The sequence below is a fragment of the Leuresthes tenuis genome, unplaced genomic scaffold (genome assembly GCF_036924035.1).
Source record: "Leuresthes tenuis unplaced genomic scaffold, fLeuTen1.0.hap1 SCAF_23, whole genome shotgun sequence".
NCBI classification, from domain to species: domain Eukaryota; kingdom Metazoa; phylum Chordata; class Actinopteri; order Atheriniformes; family Atherinopsidae; genus Leuresthes; species Leuresthes tenuis.
This window is the reverse complement of record NW_027325377.1, coordinates 2,174,855-2,193,355: the sequence shown is the minus strand read 5'-3', so window position 1 is coordinate 2,193,355 and position 18,501 is coordinate 2,174,855. Positions and strand designations below refer to the sequence as shown.

Below are 18,501 nucleotides of genomic sequence, written 5' to 3'. Positions count from 1 at the left end.
GTTTTGTCTCTCTTTGTGGTCATTTTGTGTCTCTCTGTGGTTGTTTTGTGTCTGTCTGTGGTTGTTTTGTGTCTCTGTGGTTGTTTTGTGTCTCTGTGGTCGTTTTATGTCTCTTTCTGGTAATTTTTTGTCTCTTTGTGGTCGTTTTGTGTCTCTTTGTGGTAGTTTTATGTCTCTTTGTCGTTGTTTTGTGTCTCTTTGTTATCGTTTTGTGTCTCTTTGTAGTTGTTGTGTCTCTTTGTGGTAATTTTGTGTCTCTTTGTGGTAGTTTTGTCTCTCTTTGTGGTAATTTTGTATCTCTGTGGTCGTTTTGTGTCTCTTTGTGGTCGTTTTATGTCTCTTTCTGGTAATTTTTTGTCTCTTTGTGGTCGTTTTGTGTCTCTTTGTGGTAGTTTTATGTCTCTTTGTGGTTGTTTTGTGTCTCTTTGTTATCGTTTTGTGTCTCTTTGTAGTTGTTGTGTCTCTTTCTGGTAATTTTGTGTCTCTTTGTGGTAGTTTTGTCTCTCTTTGTGGTAATTTTGTATCTCTGTGGTCGTTTTGTGTCTCTTTGTGGTCGTTTTGTCTCTTGTGGTTATTTTTTGTCTCTTTGTGGTAATTTTGTGTCTCTCTGTGTTTGTTTTGTCTCTCTTTGTAGTCGTTTTGTTTTTCTTTGTGGTTGTTTTGTGTCTCTGTGGTCGTTCTGTGTCTCTTTCTGGTAATGTTTTGCCTCTTTGTGGTCGTTTTGTGTCTCTTTGTGGTAGTTTTATGTGTCTTTGTGGTTGTTTTGTGTCTCTTTGTGATCGTTTTGTGTCTCTTTGTAGTTGTTGTGTCTCTTTGTGGTAGTTTTGTGTCTCTTTGAGGTTGTTATGTGTCTCTTTGTGGTCGTTTTGTGTCTCTTTGTAGTTGTTTTGTGTCTCTGGATGTTTTGTGCCTCTCTGTGGTTGTTTTGTGTCTCTTTCTGATAATTTTGTGTCTCTTTGTGGTAGTTTTGTCTCGGTTTGTGGTCATTTTGTGTCTCTGTGGTTGTTTTGTGTCTCTTTGTGGTTGTTTTGTGTCTCTGGATGTTTTATGTCTCTCTGTGCTTGTTTTGTCTCTCTTTGTGGTTGTTTTGTGTCTCTCTGTGGTTGTTTTGTGTCTCTGTGGTCATTTTGTGTCTCTTTGTGGTCGTTTTGTGTATCTGAATGTTTTGTGTCTTTCATCATTTCTCTGACTTATGTGGTGCTGTGGCTTAGTTGGTCAAAGTGCCTGTCTAGTAAACAGGAGATCCTGGGTTCAAATCCCAGCAGTGCCTGTGGTCCTGTTAAGCTAACGATGACTTAGCATTTAAAACAGCTAATTATCAGGGTTCTACTGAACTGCTGAAAATGCCTTCCTCATGAACAGGAGGATCTGAGTTCAAAACCCAAAAGAATCTGCAAGATATGAGGAAGTTTTGCACCAATTGGAGGCACTTCTACTCATGGCTTTAACTATTCTTGAGCTACAGAGTTAGTTTTGGGAGAGTCTCTGGAGCTCGCTTCTTGGAGTGCATCCAGTTCAGGACGAAGTGAGTCCAGTTCCTGATCTTTATTCTTTCATCATTCTTCTGACTTATGTGGTGCTGTGGCTTAGTTGGTCAAAGTGCCTGTCTAGTAAACAGGAGATCCTGGGTTCAAATCCCAGCAGTGCCTGTGGTCCTGTTAAGTGAACTATGACTTAGCATATAATTATTAGGTTTCTACTTTACATGGGTTCTCTTAATTAAATGATGAACATCATGATTATTATCAGTCTGTTCTTTGGTCAGACTTGATAAAAATGTTTTTAGAAATCAGAATTAGTTTTGGGATGTTTTGTGTCTCTTTGTGGTCGTTTTGTGTCTCTGGATGTTTTGTGTCTCTTTCTGCTTGTTATGTGTCTCTCTGTGGTCGTTTTGCGTCTCTTTGTGGTCATTTTGTGTCTCTGGATGTTTTGTGTCTCTCTGTGGTTGTTTTGTGTCTCTTTGTGGTAATTTTGTGTCTCTTTGTGGTAGTTTCGTCTCTCTTTGTGGTAATTCTGTATCTCTGTGGTCGTTTTGTGTCTCTTTGTGGTTGTTTTGTGTCTCTTTGTGGTCGTTATGTGTCTCTGGATGTTTTGTGTCTCTTTGTGGTAATTTTGTGTCTCTTTGTGGTAGTTTTGTCTCTCTTTGTGGTAATTTTGTATCTCTGTGGTCGTTTTGTGTCTCTTTGTGGTCGTTTTGTCTCTTTTGGTTATTTTGTGTCTCTTTGTGGTAATTTTGTGTCTCTCTGTGTTTGTTTTGTCTCTCTTTGTAGTCGTTTTGTTTTTCTTTGTGGTTGTTTTGTGTCTCTGTGGTCGTTTTGTGTCTCTCTCTGGTCATCTTGTGTCTCTTTGTGGTCGTTTTGTGTATCTGAATGTTTTGTGTCTTTCATCATTTTCATGACTTATGTGGCGCTGTGGCTTAGTTGGTCAAAGTGCCTGTCTTGTAAACAGGAGATCCTGGGTTCAAATCCCAGCAGTGCCTGTGGTCCTTTTAAGCTAACTATGGTGGTTGTTTTGTGTCTCTTAGTAGTTGTTTTGTGTCTCTGTGGTTGTTTTGTGTCTCTTTCTGGTAATTTTTTGTCTCTTTGTGGTCGTTTTGTGTCTCTTTGTTATCGTTTTGTGTCTCTTTGTGGTTGTTTTGTGTCTTCTACTCATGGCTTTAACTATTCTTGAGCTACAGAGTTAGTTTTGGGAGAGTCTCTGGAGCTCGCTTCCTGGAGTGCATCCAGTTCAGGACGAAGTGAATCCAGTTCCTGATCTTTATTCTTTCATCATTCTTCTGACTTATGTGGTGCTGTGGCTTAGTTGGTCAAAGTGCCTGTCTAGTAAACAGGAGATCCTGGGTTCAAATCCCAGCAGTGCCTGTGGTCCTGTTAAGTTAACTATGACTTAGCATATAATTATTAGGTTTCTACTTTACATGGGTTCTCTTAATTAAATGATGAACATCATGATTATTATCAGTCTGTTCTTTGGTCAGACTTGATAAAAATGTTTTTAGAAATCAGAATTAGTTTTGGGATGTTTTGTGTCTCTGGATGTTTTGTGTCTCTTTCTGCTTGTTATGTGTCTCTCTGTGGTCGTTTTGCGTCTCTTTGTGGTCATTTTGTGTCTCTGGATGTTTTGTGTCTCTCTGTGGTTGTTTTGTGTCTCTTTGTGGTAATTTTGTGTCTCTTTGTGGTAGTTTTGTCTCTCTTTGTGGTAATTTTGTATCTCTGTGGTCGTTTTGTGTCTCTTTGTGGTCGTTTTGTCTCTTGTGGTTATTTTGTGTCTCTTTGTGGTAATTTTGTGTCTCTCTGTGTTTGTTTTGTCTCTCTTTGTAGTCGTTTTGTTTTTCTTTGTGGTTGTTTTGTGTCTCTGTGGTCGTTTTGTGTCTCTCTCTGGTCATCTTGTGTCTCTTTGTGGTCGTTTTGTGTATCTGAATGTTTTGTGTCTTTCATCATTTTCATGACTTATGTGGCGCTGTGGCTTAGTTGGTCAAAGTGCCTGTCTTGTAAACAGGAGATCCTGGGTTCAAATCCCAGCAGTGCCTGTGGTCCTTTTAAGCTAACTATGGTGGTTGTTTTGTGTCTCTTAGTAGTTGTTTTGTGTCTCTGTGGTTGTTTTGTGTCTCTTTCTGGTAATTTTGTGTCTCTTTGTGGTAGTTTAATGTCTCTCTGTGGTTTTTTTGTGTCTCTTTGTTATCGTTTTGTGTCTCTTTGTAGTTGTTGTGTCTCTTTGTGGTTGTTTTGTGTCTCTGGATGTTTTGTGTCTCTTTGTGGTCGTTTTGTCGCTTGTGGTCATTTTGTGTCTCTTTGTGGTTGTTTTGTGTCTCTGGATATTTTGTTTCTCTTTCTGGTAATTTTGTGTCTCTCTGTGGTTGTTTTGTGTCTCTGTGGTCGTTTAGTGTCTCTCTGTCGTCATTTTGTGTCTCTTTGTGGTCGTTTTGTGTATCTGGATGTTTTGTGTCTCTTTGTGGTAGTTTTGTCTCTCTTTGTGGTCATTTTGTGTCTCTCTGTGGTTGTTTTGTGTCTGTCTGTGGTTGTTTTGTGTCTCTGTGGTTGTTTTGTGTCTCTGTGGTCGTTTTATGTCTCTTTCTGGTAATTTTTTGTCTCTTTGTGGTTGTTTTGTGTCTCTTTGTGGTAGTTTTATGTCTCTTTGTCGTTGTTTTGTGTCTCTTTGTTATCGTTTTGTGTCTCTTTGTAGTTGTTGTGTCTCTTTGTGGTAATTTTGTGTCTCTTTGTGGTAGTTTTGTCTCTCTTTGTGGTAATTTTGTATCTCTGTGGTCGTTTTGTGTCTCTTTGTGGTCGTTTTATGTCTCTTTCTGGTAATTTTTTGTCTCTTTGTGGTCGTTTTGTGTCTCTTTGTGGTAGTTTTATGTCTCTTTGTCGTTGTTTTGTGTCTCTTTGTTATCGTTTTGTGTCTCTTTGTAGTTGTTGTGTCTCTTTCTGGTAATTTTGTGTCTCTTTGTGGTAGTTTTGTCTCTCTTTGTGGTCATTTTGTGTCTTACTGTGGTTGTTTTGTGTCTGTCTGTGGTTGTTTTGTGTCTCTGTGGTTGTTTTGTGTCTCTGTGGTCGTTTTATGTCTCTTTCTGGTAATTTTTTGTCTCTTTGTGGTCGTTTTGTGTCTCTTTGTGGTAGTTTTATGTCTCTTTGTCGTTGTTTTGTGTCTCTTTGTTATCGTTTTGTGTCTCTTTGTAGTTGTTGTGTCTCTTTGTGGTAATTTTGTGTCTCTTTGTGGTAGTTTTGTCTCTCTTTGTGGTAATTTTGTATCTCTGTGGTCGTTTTGTGTCTCTTTGTGGTCGTTTTATGTCTCTTTCTGGTAATTTTTTGTATCTTTGTGGTCGTTTTGTGTCTCTTTGTGGTAGTTTTATGTCTCTTTGTCGTTGTTTTGTGTCTCTTTGTTATCGTTTTGTGTCTCTTTGTAGTTGTTGTGTCTCTTTGTGGTAATTTTGTGTCTCTTTGTGGTAGTTTTGTCTCTCTTTGTGGTCATTTTGTGTCTCTCTGTGGTTGTTTTGTGTCTGTCTGTGGTTGTTTTGTGTCTCTGTGGTTGTTTTGTGTCTCTGTGGTCGTTTTATGTCTCTTTCTGGTAATTTTTTGTCTCTTTGTGGTCGTTTTGTGTCTCTTTGTGGTAGTTTTATGACTCTTTGTCGTTGTTTTGTGTCTCTTTGTTATCGTTTTGTGTCTCTTTGTAGTTGTTGTGTCTCTTTGTGGTAATTTTGTGTCTCTTTGTGGTCGTTTTGTCTCTCTTTGTGGTAATTTTGTATCTCTGTGGTCGTTTTGTGTCTCTTTGTGGTCGTTTTGTCTCTTGTGGTTATTTTTTGTCTCTTTGTGGTAATTTTGTGTCTCTCTGTGTTTGTTTTGTCTCTCTTTGTAGTCGTTTTGTTTTTCTTTGTGGTTGTTTTGTGTCTCTGTGGTCGTTCTGTGTCTCTTTCTGGTAATGTTTTGCCTCTTTGTGGTTGTTTTGTGTCTCTTTGTGGTAGTTTTATGTGTCTTTGTGGTTGTTTTGTGTCTCTTTGTGATCGTTTTGTGTCTCTTTGTAGTTGTTGTGTCTCTTTGTGGTAGTTTTGTGTCTCTTTGAGGTTGTTATGTGTCTCTTTGTGGTCGTTTTGTGTCTCTTTGTAGTTGTTTTGTGTCTCTGGATGTTTTGTGCCTCTCTGTGGTTGTTTTGTGTCTCTTTCTGGTAATTTAGTGTCTCTTTGTGGTAGTTTTGTCTCTGTTTGTGGTCATTTTGTGTCTCTGTGGTCGTTTTGTGTCTTTTAGTAGTTGTTTTGTGTCTCTGTGGTTGTTTTGTGTCTCTTTCTGGTAATTTTTTGTCTCTTTGTGGTCGTTTTGTGTCTCTTTGTGGTAGTTTAATGTCTCTCTGTGGTTTTTTTGTGTCTCTTTGTTATCGTTTTGTGTCTCTTTGTAGTTGTTGTGTCTCTTTGTGGTTGTTTTGTGTCTCTGGATGTTTTGTGTCTCTTTGTGGTCGTTTTGTCTCTTGTGGTCATTTTGTGTCTCTTTGTGGTTGTTTTGTGTCTCTGGATATTTTGTTTCTCTTTCTGGTAATTTTGTGTCTCTCTGTGGTTGTTTTGTGTCTCTGTGGTCGTTTAGTGTCTCTCTGTCGTCATTTTGTGTCTCTTTGTGGTCGTTTTGTGTATCTGGATGTTTTGTGTCTCTTTGTGGTAGTTTTGTGTCTCTCTGTGGTTGTTTTGTGTCTGTCTGTGGTTGTTTTGTGTCTCTGTGGTCGTTTTGTGTCTCTTTGTGGTCGTTTTATGTCTCTTTCTGGTAATTTTTTGTCTCTTTGTGGTCGTTTTGTGTCTCTTTGTGGTAGTTTTATGTCTCTTTGTCGTTGTTTTGTGTCTCTTTGTTATCGTTTTGTGTCTCTTTGTAGTTGTTGTGTCTCTTTGTGGTAATTTTGTGTCTCTTTGTGGTCGTTTTGTCTCTTGTGGTTATTTTTTGTCTCTTTGTGGTAATTTTGTGTCTCTCTGTGTTTGTTTTGTCTCTCTTTGTAGTCGTTTTGTTTTTCTTTGTGGTTGTTTTGTGTCTCTGTGGTCATTCTGTGTCTCTTTCTGGTAATGTTTTGCCTCTTTGTGGTTGTTTTGTGTCTCTTTGTGGTAGTTTTATGTGTCTTTGTGGTTGTTTTGTGTCTCTTTGTGATCGTTTTGTGTCTCTTTGTAGTTGTTGTGTCTCTTTGTGGTAGTTTTGTGTCTCTTTGAGGTTGTTATGTGTCTCTTTGTGGTCGTTTTGTGTCTCTTTGTAGTTGTTTTGTGTCTCTGGATGTTTTGTGCCTCTCTGTGGTTGTTTTGTGTCTCTTTCTGGTAATTTTGTGTCTCTTTGTGGTAGTTTTGTCTCTGTTTGTGGTCATTTTGTGTCTCTGTGGTCGTTTTGTGTCTCTTTGTGGTTGTTTTGTGTCTCTGGATGTTTTGTCTCTCTTTGTGGTCATTTTGTGTCTCTGTGGTCGTTTTGTGTCTCTTTGTGGTTGTTTTGTGTCTCTGGATGTTTTATGTCTCTCTGTGCTTGTTTTGTCTCTCTTTGTGGTTGTTTTGTGTCTCTCTGTGCTTGTTTTGTGTCTCTGTGGTCGTTTTGTGTCTCTCAGTGGTTGTTTTGTGTATCTGTGGTCGTTTTGTGTCTCTCTGTGGTTGTTTTGTGTCTTTTTGTGGTCATTTTGTGTCTCTTTGTGGTCGTTTTGTTTATCTGAATGTTTTGTGTCTTTCACCATTTTTATGACTTATGTGGCGCTGTGGCTTAGTTGGTCAAAGTGCCTGTCTAGTAAACAGGAGATCCTGGGTTCAAATCCCAGCAGTGCCTGTGGTCCTGTTAAGCTAACGATGACTTAGCATTTAAAACAGCTCATTATCAGGGTTCTACTGAACTGCTGAAAATGCCTTCCTCATGAACAGGAGGATCTGAGTTCAAAACCCAAAAGAATCTGCAAGATATGAGGAAGTTTTGCACCAATATGAGGCACTTCTACTCATGGCTTTAACTATTCTTGAGCTACAGAGTTAGTTTTGGGAGAGTCTCTGGAGCTCGCTTCCTGGAGTGCATCCAGTTCAGGACGAAGTGAATCCAGTTCCTGATCTTTATTCTTTCATCATTCTTCTGACTTATGTGGTGCTGTGGCTTAGTTGGTCAAAGTGCCTGTCTAGTAAACAGGAGATCCTGGGTTCAAATCCCAGCAGTGCCTGTGGTCCTGTTAAGTTAACTATGACTTAGCATATAATTATTAGGTTTCTACTTTACATGGGTTCTCTTAATTAAATGACGAACATCATGATTATTATCAGTCTGTTCTTTGGTCAGACTTGATAAAAATGTTTTTAGAAATCAGAATTAGTTTTGGGATGTTTTGTGTCTCTGGATGTTTTGTGTCTCTTTCTGCTTGTTATGTGTCTCTCTGTGGTCGTTTTGCGTCTCTTTGTGGTCATTTTGTGTCTCTGGATGTTTTGTGTCTCTCTGTGGTTGTTTTGTGTCTCTTTGTGGTAATTTTGTGTCTCTTTGTGGTAGTTTTGTCTCTCTTTGTGGTAATTTTGTATCTCTGTGGTCGTTTTGTGTCTCTTTGTGGTCGTTTTGTCTCTTGTGGTTATTTTGTGTCTCTTTGTGGTAATTTTGTGTCTCTCTGTGTTTGTTTTGTCTCTCTTTGTAGTCGTTTTGTTTTTCTTTGTGGTTGTTTTGTGTCTCTGTGGTCGTTTTGTGTCTCTCTCTGGTCATCTTGTGTCTCTTTGTGGTCGTTTTGTGTATCTGAATGTTTTGTGTCTTTCATCATTTTCATGACTTATGTGGCGCTGTGGCTTAGTTGGTCAAAGTGCCTGTCTTGTAAACAGGAGATCCTGGGTTCAAATCCCAGCAGTGCCTGTGGTCCTTTTAAGCTAACTATGGTGGTTGTTTTGTGTCTCTTAGTAGTTGTTTTGTGTCTCTGTGGTTGTTTTGTGTCTCTTTCTGGTAATTTTTTGTCTCTTTGTGGTCGTTTTGTGTCTCTTTGTGGTAGTTTAATGTCTCTCTGTGGTTTTTTTGTGTCTCTTTGTTATCGTTTTGTGTCTCTTTGTAGTTGTTGTGTCTCTTTGTGGTTGTTTTGTGTCTCTGGATGTTTTGTGTCTCTTTGTGGTCGTTTTGTCTCTTGTGGTCATTTTGTGTCTCTTTGTGGTTGTTTTGTGTCTCTGGATATTTTGTTTCTCTTTCTGGTAATTTTGTGTCTCTCTGTGGTTGTTTTGTGTCTCTGTGGTCGTTTAGTGTCTCTCTGTCGTCATTTTGTGTCTCTTTGTGGTCGTTTTGTGTATCTGGATGTTTTGTGTCTCTTTGTGGTAGTTTTGTCTCTCTTTGTGGTCATTTTGTGTCTCTCTGTGGTTGTTTTGTGTCTGTCTGTGGTTGTTTTGTGTCTCTGTGGTTGTTTTGTGTCTCTGTGGTCGTTTTATGTCTCTTTCTGGTAATTTTTTGTCTCTTTGTGGTTGTTTTGTGTCTCTTTGTGGTAGTTTTATGTCTCTTTGTCGTTGTTTTGTGTCTCTTTGTTATCGTTTTGTGTCTCTTTGTAGTTGTTGTGTCTCTTTGTGGTAATTTTGTGTCTCTTTGTGGTAGTTTTGTCTCTCTTTGTGGTAATTTTGTATCTCTGTGGTCGTTTTGTGTCTCTTTGTGGTCGTTTTATGTCTCTTTCTGGTAATTTTTTGTCTCTTTGTGGTCGTTTTGTGTCTCTTTGTGGTAGTTTTATGTCTCTTTGTCGTTGTTTTGTGTCTCTTTGTTATCGTTTTGTGTCTCTTTGTAGTTGTTGTGTCTCTTTCTGGTAATTTTGTGTCTCTTTGTGGTAGTTTTGTCTCTCTTTGTGGTCATTTTGTGTCTCTCTGTGGTTGTTTTGTGTCTGTCTGTGGTTGTTTTGTGTCTCTGTGGTTGTTTTGTGTCTCTGTGGTCGTTTTGTGTCTCTTTGTGGTAGTTTTATGTCTCTTTGTCGTTGTTTTGTGTCTCTTTGTGGTAGTTTTATGTCTCTTTGTCGTTGTTTTGTGTCTCTTTGTTATCGTTTTGTGTCTCTTTGTAGTTGTTGTGTCTCTTTGTGGTAATTTTGTGTCTCTTTGTGGTAGTTTTGTCTCTCTTTGTGGTAATTTTGTATCTCTGTGGTCGTTTTGTGTCTCTTTGTGGTCGTTTTATGTCTCTTTCTGGTAATTTTTTGTCTCTTTGTGGTCGTTTTGTGTCTCTTTGTGGTAGTTTTATGTCTCTTTGTCGTTGTTTTGTGTCTCTTTGTTATCGTTTTGTGTCTCTTTGTAGTTGTTGTGTCTCTTTGTGGTAATTTTGTGTCTCTTTGTGGTAGTTTTGTCTCTCTTTGTGGTCATTTTGTTTCTCTCTGTGGTTGTTTTGTGTCTGTCTGTGGTTGTTTTGTGTCTCTGTGGTTGTTTTGTGTCTCAGTGGTCGTTTTATGTCTCTTTCTGGTAATTTTTTGTCTCTTTGTGGTCGTTTTGTGTCTCTTTGTGGTAGTTTTATGTCTCTTTGTCGTTGTTTTGTGTCTCTTTGTTATCGTTTTGTGTCTCTTTGTAGTTGTTGTGTCTCTTTGTGGTAATTTTGTGTCTCTTTGTGGTAGTTTTGTCTCTCTTTGTGGTAATTTTGTATCTCTGTGGTCGTTTTGTGTCTCTTTGTGGTCGTTTTATGTCTCTTTCTGGTAATTTTTTGTCTCTTTGTGGTCGTTTTGTGTCTCTTTGTGGTAGTTTTATGTCTCTTTGTCGTTGTTTTGTGTCTCTTTGTTATCGTTTTGTGTCTCTTTGTAGTTGTTGTGTCTCTTTGTGGTAATTTTGTGTCTCTTTGTGGTAGTTTTGTCTCTCTTTGTGGTAATTTTGTATCTCTGTGGTCGTTTTGTGTCTCTTTGTGGTCGTTTTGTCTCTTGTGGTTATTTTTTGTCTCTTTGTGGTAATTTTGTGTCTCTCTGTGTTTGTTTTGTCTCTCTTTGTAGTCGTTTTGTTTTTCTTTGTGGTTGTTTTGTGTCTCTGTGGTCGTTCTGTGTCTCTTTCTGGTAATGTTTTGCCTCTTTGTGGTTGTTTTGTGTCTCTTTGTGGTAGTTTTATGTGTCTTTGTGGTTGTTTTGTGTCTCTTTGTGATCGTTTTGTGTCTCTTTGTAGTTGTTGTGTCTCTTTGTGGTAGTTTTGTGTCTCTTTGAGGTTGTTATGTGTCTCTTTGTGGTCGTTTTGTGTCTCTTTGTAGTTGTTTTGTGTCTCTGGATGTTTTGTGCCTCTCTGTGGTTGTTTTGTGTCTCTTTCTGGTAATTTAGTGTCTCTTTGTGGTAGTTTTGTCTCTGTTTGTGGTCATTTTGTGTCTCTGTGGTCGTTTTGTGTCTTTTAGTAGTTGTTTTGTGTCTCTGTGGTTGTTTTGTGTCTCTTTCTGGTAATTTTTTGTCTCTTTGTGGTCGTTTTGTGTCTCTTTGTGGTAGTTTAATGTCTCTCTGTGGTTTTTTTGTGTCTCTTTGTTATCGTTTTGTGTCTCTTTGTAGTTGTTGTGTCTCTTTGTGGTTGTTTTGTGTCTCTGGATGTTTTGTGTCTCTTTGTGGTCGTTTTGTCTCTTGTGGTCATTTTGTGTCTCTTTGTGGTTGTTTTGTGTCTCTGGATATTTTGTTTCTCTTTCTGGTAATTTTGTGTCTCTCTGTGGTTGTTTTGTGTCTCTGTGGTCGTTTAGTGTCTCTCTGTCGTCATTTTGTGTCTCTTTGTGGTCGTTTTGTGTATCTGGATGTTTTGTGTCTCTTTGTGGTAGTTTTGTCTCTCTTTGTGGTCATTTTGTGTCTCTCTGTGGTTGTTTTGTGTCTGTCTGTGGTTGTTTTGTGTCTCTGTGGTTGTTTTGTGTCTCTGTGGTCGTTTTATGTCTCTTTCTGGTAATTTTTTGTCTCTTTGTGGTCGTTTTGTGTCTCTTTGTGGTAGTTTTATGTCTCTTTGTCGTTGTTTTGTGTCTCTTTGTTATCGTTTTGTGTCTCTTTGTAGTTGTTGTGTCTCTTTGTGGTAATTTTGTGTCTCTTTGTGGTAGTTTTGTCTCTCTTTGTGGTAATTTTGTATCTCTGTGGTCGTTTTGTGTCTCTCTGTGGTTGTTTTGTGTCTTTTTGTGGTCATTTTGTGTCTCTTTGTGGTCGTTTTGTTTATCTGAATGTTTTGTGTCTTTCACCATTTTTATGACTTATGTGGCGCTGTGGCTTAGTTGGTCAAAGTGCCTGTCTAGTAAACAGGAGATCCTGGGTTCAAATCCCAGCAGTGCCTGTGGTCCTGTTAAGCTAACGATGACTTAGCATTTAAAACAGCTCATTATCAGGGTTCTACTGAACTGCTGAAAATGCCTTCCTCATGAACAGGAGGATCTGAGTTCAAAACCCAAAAGAATCTGCAAGATATGAGGAAGTTTTGCACCAATATGAGGCACTTCTACTCATGGCTTTAACTATTCTTGAGCTACAGAGTTAGTTTTGGGAGAGTCTCTGGAGCTCGCTTCCTGGAGTGCATCCAGTTCAGGACGAAGTGAATCCAGTTCCTGATCTTTATTCTTTCATCATTCTTCTGACTTATGTGGTGCTGTGGCTTAGTTGGTCAAAGTGCCTGTCTAGTAAACAGGAGATCCTGGGTTCAAATCCCAGCAGTGCCTGTGGTCCTGTTAAGTTAACTATGACTTAGCATATAATTATTAGGTTTCTACTTTACATGGGTTCTCTTAATTAAATGATGAACATCATGATTATTATCAGTCTGTTCTTTGGTCAGACTTGATAAAAATGTTTTTAGAAATCAGAATTAGTTTTGGGATGTTTTGTGTCTCTGGATGTTTTGTGTCTCTTTCTGCTTGTTATGTGTCTCTCTGTGGTCGTTTTGCGTCTCTTTGTGGTCATTTTGTGTCTCTGGATGTTTTGTGTCTCTCTGTGGTTGTTTTGTGTCTCTTTGTGGTAATTTTGTGTCTCTTTGTGGTAGTTTTGTCTCTCTTTGTGGTAATTTTGTATCTCTGTGGTCGTTTTGTGTCTCTTTGTGGTCGTTTTGTCTCTTGTGGTTATTTTGTGTCTCTTTGTGGTAATTTTGTGTCTCTCTGTGTTTGTTTTGTCTCTCTTTGTAGTCGTTTTGTTTTTCTTTGTGGTTGTTTTGTGTCTCTGTGGTCGTTTTGTGTCTCTCTCTGGTCATCTTGTGTCTCTTTGTGGTCGTTTTGTGTATCTGAATGTTTTGTGTCTTTCATCATTTTCATGACTTATGTGGCGCTGTGGCTTAGTTGGTCAAAGTGCCTGTCTTGTAAACAGGAGATCCTGGGTTCAAATCCCAGCAGTGCCTGTGGTCCTTTTAAGCTAACTATGGTGGTTGTTTTGTGTCTCTTAGTAGTTGTTTTGTGTCTCTGTGGTTGTTTTGTGTCTCTTTCTGGTAATTTTTTGTCTCTTTGTGGTCGTTTTGTGTCTCTTTGTGGTAGTTTAATGTCTCTCTGTGGTTTTTTTGTGTCTCTTTGTTATCGTTTTGTGTCTCTTTGTAGTTGTTGTGTCTCTTTGTGGTTGTTTTGTGTCTCTGGATGTTTTGTGTCTCTTTGTGGTCGTTTTGTCTCTTGTGGTCATTTTGTGTCTCTTTGTGGTTGTTTTGTGTCTCTGGATATTTTGTTTCTCTTTCTGGTAATTTTGTGTCTCTCTGTGGTTGTTTTGTGTCTCTGTGGTCGTTTAGTGTCTCTCTGTCGTCATTTTGTGTCTCTTTGTGGTCGTTTTGTGTATCTGGATGTTTTGTGTCTCTTTGTGGTAGTTTTGTCTCTCTTTGTGGTCATTTTGTGTCTCTCTGTGGTTGTTTTGTGTCTGTCTGTGGTTGTTTTGTGTCTCTGTGGTTGTTTTGTGTCTCTGTGGTCGTTTTATGTCTCTTTCTGGTAATTTTTTGTCTCTTTGTGGTTGTTTTGTGTCTCTTTGTGGTAGTTTTATGTCTCTTTGTCGTTGTTTTGTGTCTCTTTGTTATCGTTTTGTGTCTCTTTGTAGTTGTTGTGTCTCTTTGTGGTAATTTTGTGTCTCTTTGTGGTAGTTTTGTCTCTCTTTGTGGTAATTTTGTATCTCTGTGGTCGTTTTGTGTCTCTTTGTGGTCGTTTTATGTCTCTTTCTGGTAATTTTTTGTCTCTTTGTGGTCGTTTTGTGTCTCTTTGTGGTAGTTTTATGTCTCTTTGTCGTTGTTTTGTGTCTCTTTGTTATCGTTTTGTGTCTCTTTGTAGTTGTTGTGTCTCTTTCTGGTAATTTTGTGTCTCTTTGTGGTAGTTTTGTCTCTCTTTGTGGTCATTTTGTGTCTCTCTGTGGTTGTTTTGTGTCTGTCTGTGGTTGTTTTGTTTCTCTGTGGTTGTTTTGTGTCTCTGTGGTCGTTTTATGTCTCTTTCTGGTAATTTTTTGTCTCTTTGTGGTCGTTTTGTGTCTCTTTGTGGTAGTTTTATGTCTCTTTGTCGTTGTTTTGTGTCTCTTTGTTATCGTTTTGTGTCTCTTTGTAGTTGTTGTGTCTCTTTGTGGTAATTTTGTGTCTCTTTGTGGTAGTTTTGTCTCTCTTTGTGGTAATTTTGTATCTCTGTGGTCGTTTTGTGTCTCTTTGTGGTCGTTTTATGTCTCTTTCTGGTAATTTTTTGTCTCTTTGTGGTCGTTTTGTGTCTCTTTGTGGTAGTTTTATGTCTCTTTGTCGTTGTTTTGTGTCTCTTTGTTATCGTTTTGTGTCTCTTTGTAGTTGTTGTGTCTCTTTGTGGTAATTTTGTGTCTCTTTGTGGTAGTTTTGTCTCTCTTTGTGGTCATTTTGTGTCTCTCTGTGGTTGTTTTGTGTCTGTCTGTGATTGTTTTGTGTCTCTGTGGTTGTTTTGTGTCTCAGTGGTCGTTTTATGTCTCTTTCTGGTAATTTTTTGTCTCTTTGTGGTCGTTTTGTGTCTCTTTGTGGTAGTTTTATGTCTCTTTGTCGTTTTTTTGTGTCTCTTTGTTATCGTTTTGTGTCTCTTTGTAGTTGTTGTGTCTCTTTGTGGTAATTTTGTGTCTCTTTGTGGTAGTTTTGTCTCTCTTTGTGGTAATTTTGTATCTCTGTGGTCGTTTTGTGTCTCTTTGTGGTCGTTTTATGTCTCTTTCTGGTAATTTTTTGTCTCTTTGTGGTCGTTTTGTGTCTCTTTGTGGTAGTTTTATGTCTCTTTGTCGTTGTTTTGTGTCTCTTTGTTATCGTTTTGTGTCTCTTTGTAGTTGTTGTGTCTCTTTGTGGTAATTTTGTGTCTCTTTGTGGTAGTTTTGTCTCTCTTTGTGGTAATTTTGTATCTCTGTGGTCGTTTTGTGTCTCTTTGTGGTCGTTTTGTCTCTTGTGGTTATTTTTTGTCTCTTTGTGGTAATTTTGTGTCTCTCTGTGTTTGTTTTGTCTCTCTTTGTAGTCGTTTTGTTTTTCTTTGTGGTTGTTTTGTGTCTCTGTGGTCGTTCTGTGTCTCTTTCTGGTAATGTTTTGCCTCTTTGTGGTTGTTTTGTGTCTCTTTGTGGTAGTTTTATGTGTCTTTGTGGTTGTTTTGTGTCTCTTTGTGATCGTTTTGTGTCTCTTTGTAGTTGTTGTGTCTCTTTGTGGTAGTTTTGTGTCTCTTTGAGGTTGTTATGTGTCTCTTTGTGGTCGTTTTGTGTCTCTTTGTAGTTGTTTTGTGTCTCTGGATGTTTTGTGCCTCTCTGTGGTTGTTTTGTGTCTCTTTCTGGTAATTTAGTGTCTCTTTGTGGTAGTTTTGTCTCTGTTTGTGGTCATTTTGTGTCTCTGTGGTCGTTTTGTGTCTTTTAGTAGTTGTTTTGTGTCTCTGTGGTTGTTTTGTGTCTCTTTCTGGTAATTTTTTGTCTCTTTGTGGTCGTTTTGTGTCTCTTTGTGGTAGTTTAATGTCTCTCTGTGGTTTTTTTGTGTCTCTTTGTTATCGTTTTGTGTCTCTTTGTAGTTGTTGTGTCTCTTTGTGGTTGTTTTGTGTCTCTGGATGTTTTGTGTCTCTTTGTGGTCGTTTTGTCTCTTGTGGTCATTTTGTGTCTCTTTGTGGTTGTTTTGTGTCTCTGGATATTTTGTTTCTCTTTCTGGTAATTTTGTGTCTCTCTGTGGTTGTTTTGTGTCTCTGTGGTCGTTTAGTGTCTCTCTGTCGTCATTTTGTGTCTCTTTGTGGTCGTTTTGTGTATCTGGATGTTTTGTGTCTCTTTGTGGTAGTTTTGTTTCTCTTTGTGGTCATTTTGTGTCTCTCTGTGGTTGTTTTGTGTCTGTCTGTGGTTGTTTTGTGTCTCTGTGGTCGTTTTGTGTCTCTTTGTGGTCGTTTTATGTCTCTTTCTGGTAATTTTTTGTCTCTTTGTGGTCGTTTTGTGTCTCTTTGTGGTAGTTTTATGTCTCTTTGTCGTTGTTTTGTGTCTCTTTGTTATCGTTTTGTGTCTCTTTGTAGTTGTTGTGTCTCTTTGTGGTAATTTTGTGTCTCTTTGTGGTAGTTTTGTCTCTCTTTGTGGTAATTTTGTATCTCTGTGGTCGTTTTGTGTCTCTTTGTGGTCGTTTTGTCTCTTGTGGTTATTTTTTGTCTCTTTGTGGTAATTTTGTGTCTCTCTGTGTTTGTTTTGTCTCTCTTTGTAGTCGTTTTGTTTTTCTTTGTGGTTGTTTTGTGTCTCTGTGGTCGTTCTGTGTCTCTTTCTGGTAATGTTTTGCCTCTTTGTGGTTGTTTTGTGTCTCTTTGTGGTAGTTTTATGTGTCTTTGTGGTTGTTTTGTGTCTCTTTGTGATCGTTTTGTGTCTCTTTGTAGTTGTTGTGTCTCTTTGTGGTAGTTTTGTGTCTCTTTGAGGTTGTTATGTGTCTCTTTGTGGTCGTTTTGTGTCTCTTTGTAGTTGTTTTGTGTCTCTGGATGTTTTGTGCCTCTCTGTGGTTGTTTTGTGTCTCTTTCTGGTAATTTTGTGTCTCTTTGTGGTAGTTTTGTCTCTGTTTGTGGTCATTTTGTGTCTCTGTGGTCGTTTTGTGTCTCTTTGTGGTTGTTTTGTGTCTCTGGATGTTTTGTCTCTCTTTGTGGTCATTTTGTGTCTCTGTGGTCGTTTTGTGTCTCTTTGTGGTTGTTTTGTGTCTCTGGATGTTTTATGTCTCTCTGTGCTTGTTTTGTCTCTCTTTGTGGTTGTTTTGTGTCTCTCTGTGCTTGTTTTGTGTCTCTGTGGTCGTTTTGTGTCTCTCAGTGGTTGTTTTGTGTATCTGTGGTCGTTTTGTGTCTCTCTGTGGTTGTTTTGTGTCTTTTTGTGGTCATTTTGTGTCTCTTTGTGGTCGTTTTGTTTATCTGAATGTTTTGTGTCTTTCACCATTTTTATGACTTATGTGGCGCTGTGGCTTAGTTGGTCAAAGTGCCTGTCTAGTAAACAGGAGATCCTGGGTTCAAATCCCAGCAGTGCCTGTGGTCCTGTTAAGCTAACGATGACTTAGCATTTAAAACAGCTCATTATCAGGGTTCTACTGAACTGCTGAAAATGCCTTCCTCATGAACAGGAGGATCTGAGTTCAAAACCCAAAAGAATCTGCAAGATATGAGGAAGTTTTGCACCAATATGAGGCACTTCTACTCATGGCTTTAACTATTCTTGAGCTACAGAGTTAGTTTTGGGAGAGTCTCTGGAGCTCGCTTCCTGGAGTGCATCCAGTTCAGGACGAAGTGAATCCAGTTCCTGATCTTTATTCTTTCATCATTCTTCTGACTTATGTGGTGCTGTGGCTTAGTTGGTCAAAGTGCCTGTCTAGTAAACAGGAGATCCTGGGTTCAAATCCCAGCAGTGCCTGTGGTCCTGTTAAGTTAACTATGACTTAGCATATAATTATTAGGTTTCTACTTTACATGGGTTCTCTTAATTAAATGATGAACATCATGATTATTATCAGTCTGTTCTTTGGTCAGACTTGATAAAAATGTTTTTAGAAATCAGAATTAGTTTTGGGATGTTTTGTGTCTCTGGATGTTTTGTGTCTCTTTCTGCTTGTTATGTGTCTCTCTGTGGTCGTTTTGCGTCTCTTTGTGGTCATTTTGTGTCTCTGGATGTTTTGTGTCTCTCTGTGGTTGTTTTGTGTCTCTTTGTGGTAATTTTGTGTCTCTTTGTGGTAGTTTTGTCTCTCTTTGTGGTAATTTTGTATCTCTGTGGTCGTTTTGTGTCTCTTTGTGGTCGTTTTGTCTCTTGTGGTTATTTTGTGTCTCTTTGTGGTAATTTTGTGTCTCTCTGTGTTTGTTTTGTCTCTCTTTGTAGTCGTTTTGTTTTTCTTTGTGGTTGTTTTGTGTCTCTGTGGTCGTTTTGTGTCTCTCTCTGGTCATCTTGTGTCTCTTTGTGGTCGTTTTGTGTATCTGAATGTTTTGTGTCTTTCATCATTTTCATGACTTATGTGGCGCTGTGGCTTAGTTGGTCAAAGTGCCTGTCTTGTAAACAGGAGATCCTGGGTTCAAATCCCAGCAGTGCCTGTGGTCCTTTTAAGCTAACTATGGTGGTTGTTTTGTGTCTCTTAGTAGTTGTTTTGTGTCTCTGTGGTTGTTTTGTGTCTCTTTCTGGTAATTTTTTGTCTCTTTGTGGTCGTTTTGTGTCTCTTTGTGGTAGTTTAATGTCTCTCTGTGGTTTTTTTGTGTCTCTTTGTTATCGTTTTGTGTCTCTTTGTAGTTGTTGTGTCTCTTTGTGGTTGTTTTGTGTCTCTGGATGTTTTGTGTCTCTTTGTGGTCGTTTTGTCTCTTGTGGTCATTTTGTGTCTCTTTGTGGTTGTTTTGTGTCTCTGGATATTTTGTTTCTCTTTCTGGTAATTTTGTGTCTCTCTGTGGTTGTTTTGTGTCTCTGTGGTCGTTTAGTGTCTCTCTGTCGTCATTTTGTGTCTCTTTGTGGTCGTTTTGTGTATCTGGATGTTTTGTGTCTCTTTGTGGTAGTTTTGTCTCTCTTTGTGGTCATTTTGTGTCTCTCTGTGGTTGTTTTGTGTCTGTCTGTGGTTGTTTTGTGTCTCTGTGGTTGTTTTGTGTCTCTGTGGTCGTTTTATGTCTCTTTCTGGTAATTTTTTGTCTCTTTGTGGTTGTTTTGTGTCTCTTTGTGGTAGTTTTATGTCTCTTTGTCGTTGTTTTGTGTCTCTTTGTTATCGTTTTGTGTCTCTTTGTA

At 38.5% G+C, this 18,501-nt stretch overlaps 14 non-coding genes across 14 annotated transcripts; all 14 read left to right on the top strand.

Annotated features, from left to right (window-relative positions):
* The first annotated feature begins 1,196 nt into the window (after window positions 1–1,196).
* On the top strand, window positions 1,197–1,270 carry trnat-agu (transfer RNA threonine (anticodon AGU)). The gene has a single exon. It is a non-coding gene; the product is annotated as a tRNA-Thr (tRNA).
* A 305-nt stretch (window positions 1,271–1,575) lies between these two features.
* trnat-agu (transfer RNA threonine (anticodon AGU)) lies at window positions 1,576–1,649 on the top strand. Its single transcript has one exon. It is a non-coding gene; the product is annotated as a tRNA-Thr (tRNA).
* Window positions 1,650–2,405: 756 nt separating this feature from the next.
* On the top strand, window positions 2,406–2,479 carry trnat-ugu (transfer RNA threonine (anticodon UGU)). Its single transcript has one exon. It is a non-coding gene; the product is annotated as a tRNA-Thr (tRNA).
* A 308-nt stretch (window positions 2,480–2,787) lies between these two features.
* On the top strand, window positions 2,788–2,861 carry trnat-agu (transfer RNA threonine (anticodon AGU)). The gene has a single exon. It is a non-coding gene; the product is annotated as a tRNA-Thr (tRNA).
* Window positions 2,862–3,455: 594 nt separating this feature from the next.
* On the top strand, window positions 3,456–3,529 carry trnat-ugu (transfer RNA threonine (anticodon UGU)). The gene has a single exon. It is a non-coding gene; the product is annotated as a tRNA-Thr (tRNA).
* Window positions 3,530–7,191: 3,662 nt separating this feature from the next.
* Window positions 7,192–7,265, top strand: trnat-agu (transfer RNA threonine (anticodon AGU)). The gene has a single exon. It is a non-coding gene; the product is annotated as a tRNA-Thr (tRNA).
* A 305-nt stretch (window positions 7,266–7,570) lies between these two features.
* trnat-agu (transfer RNA threonine (anticodon AGU)) lies at window positions 7,571–7,644 on the top strand. Its single transcript has one exon. It is a non-coding gene; the product is annotated as a tRNA-Thr (tRNA).
* A 594-nt stretch (window positions 7,645–8,238) lies between these two features.
* Window positions 8,239–8,312, top strand: trnat-ugu (transfer RNA threonine (anticodon UGU)). Its single transcript has one exon. It is a non-coding gene; the product is annotated as a tRNA-Thr (tRNA).
* A 3,282-nt stretch (window positions 8,313–11,594) lies between these two features.
* trnat-agu (transfer RNA threonine (anticodon AGU)) lies at window positions 11,595–11,668 on the top strand. Its single transcript has one exon. It is a non-coding gene; the product is annotated as a tRNA-Thr (tRNA).
* Window positions 11,669–11,973: 305 nt separating this feature from the next.
* On the top strand, window positions 11,974–12,047 carry trnat-agu (transfer RNA threonine (anticodon AGU)). The gene has a single exon. It is a non-coding gene; the product is annotated as a tRNA-Thr (tRNA).
* Window positions 12,048–12,641: 594 nt separating this feature from the next.
* trnat-ugu (transfer RNA threonine (anticodon UGU)) lies at window positions 12,642–12,715 on the top strand. The gene has a single exon. It is a non-coding gene; the product is annotated as a tRNA-Thr (tRNA).
* Window positions 12,716–16,707: 3,992 nt separating this feature from the next.
* On the top strand, window positions 16,708–16,781 carry trnat-agu (transfer RNA threonine (anticodon AGU)). The gene has a single exon. It is a non-coding gene; the product is annotated as a tRNA-Thr (tRNA).
* Window positions 16,782–17,086: 305 nt separating this feature from the next.
* trnat-agu (transfer RNA threonine (anticodon AGU)) lies at window positions 17,087–17,160 on the top strand. The gene has a single exon. It is a non-coding gene; the product is annotated as a tRNA-Thr (tRNA).
* A 594-nt stretch (window positions 17,161–17,754) lies between these two features.
* Window positions 17,755–17,828, top strand: trnat-ugu (transfer RNA threonine (anticodon UGU)). The gene has a single exon. It is a non-coding gene; the product is annotated as a tRNA-Thr (tRNA).
* Window positions 17,829–18,501: the final 673 nt, after the last annotated feature.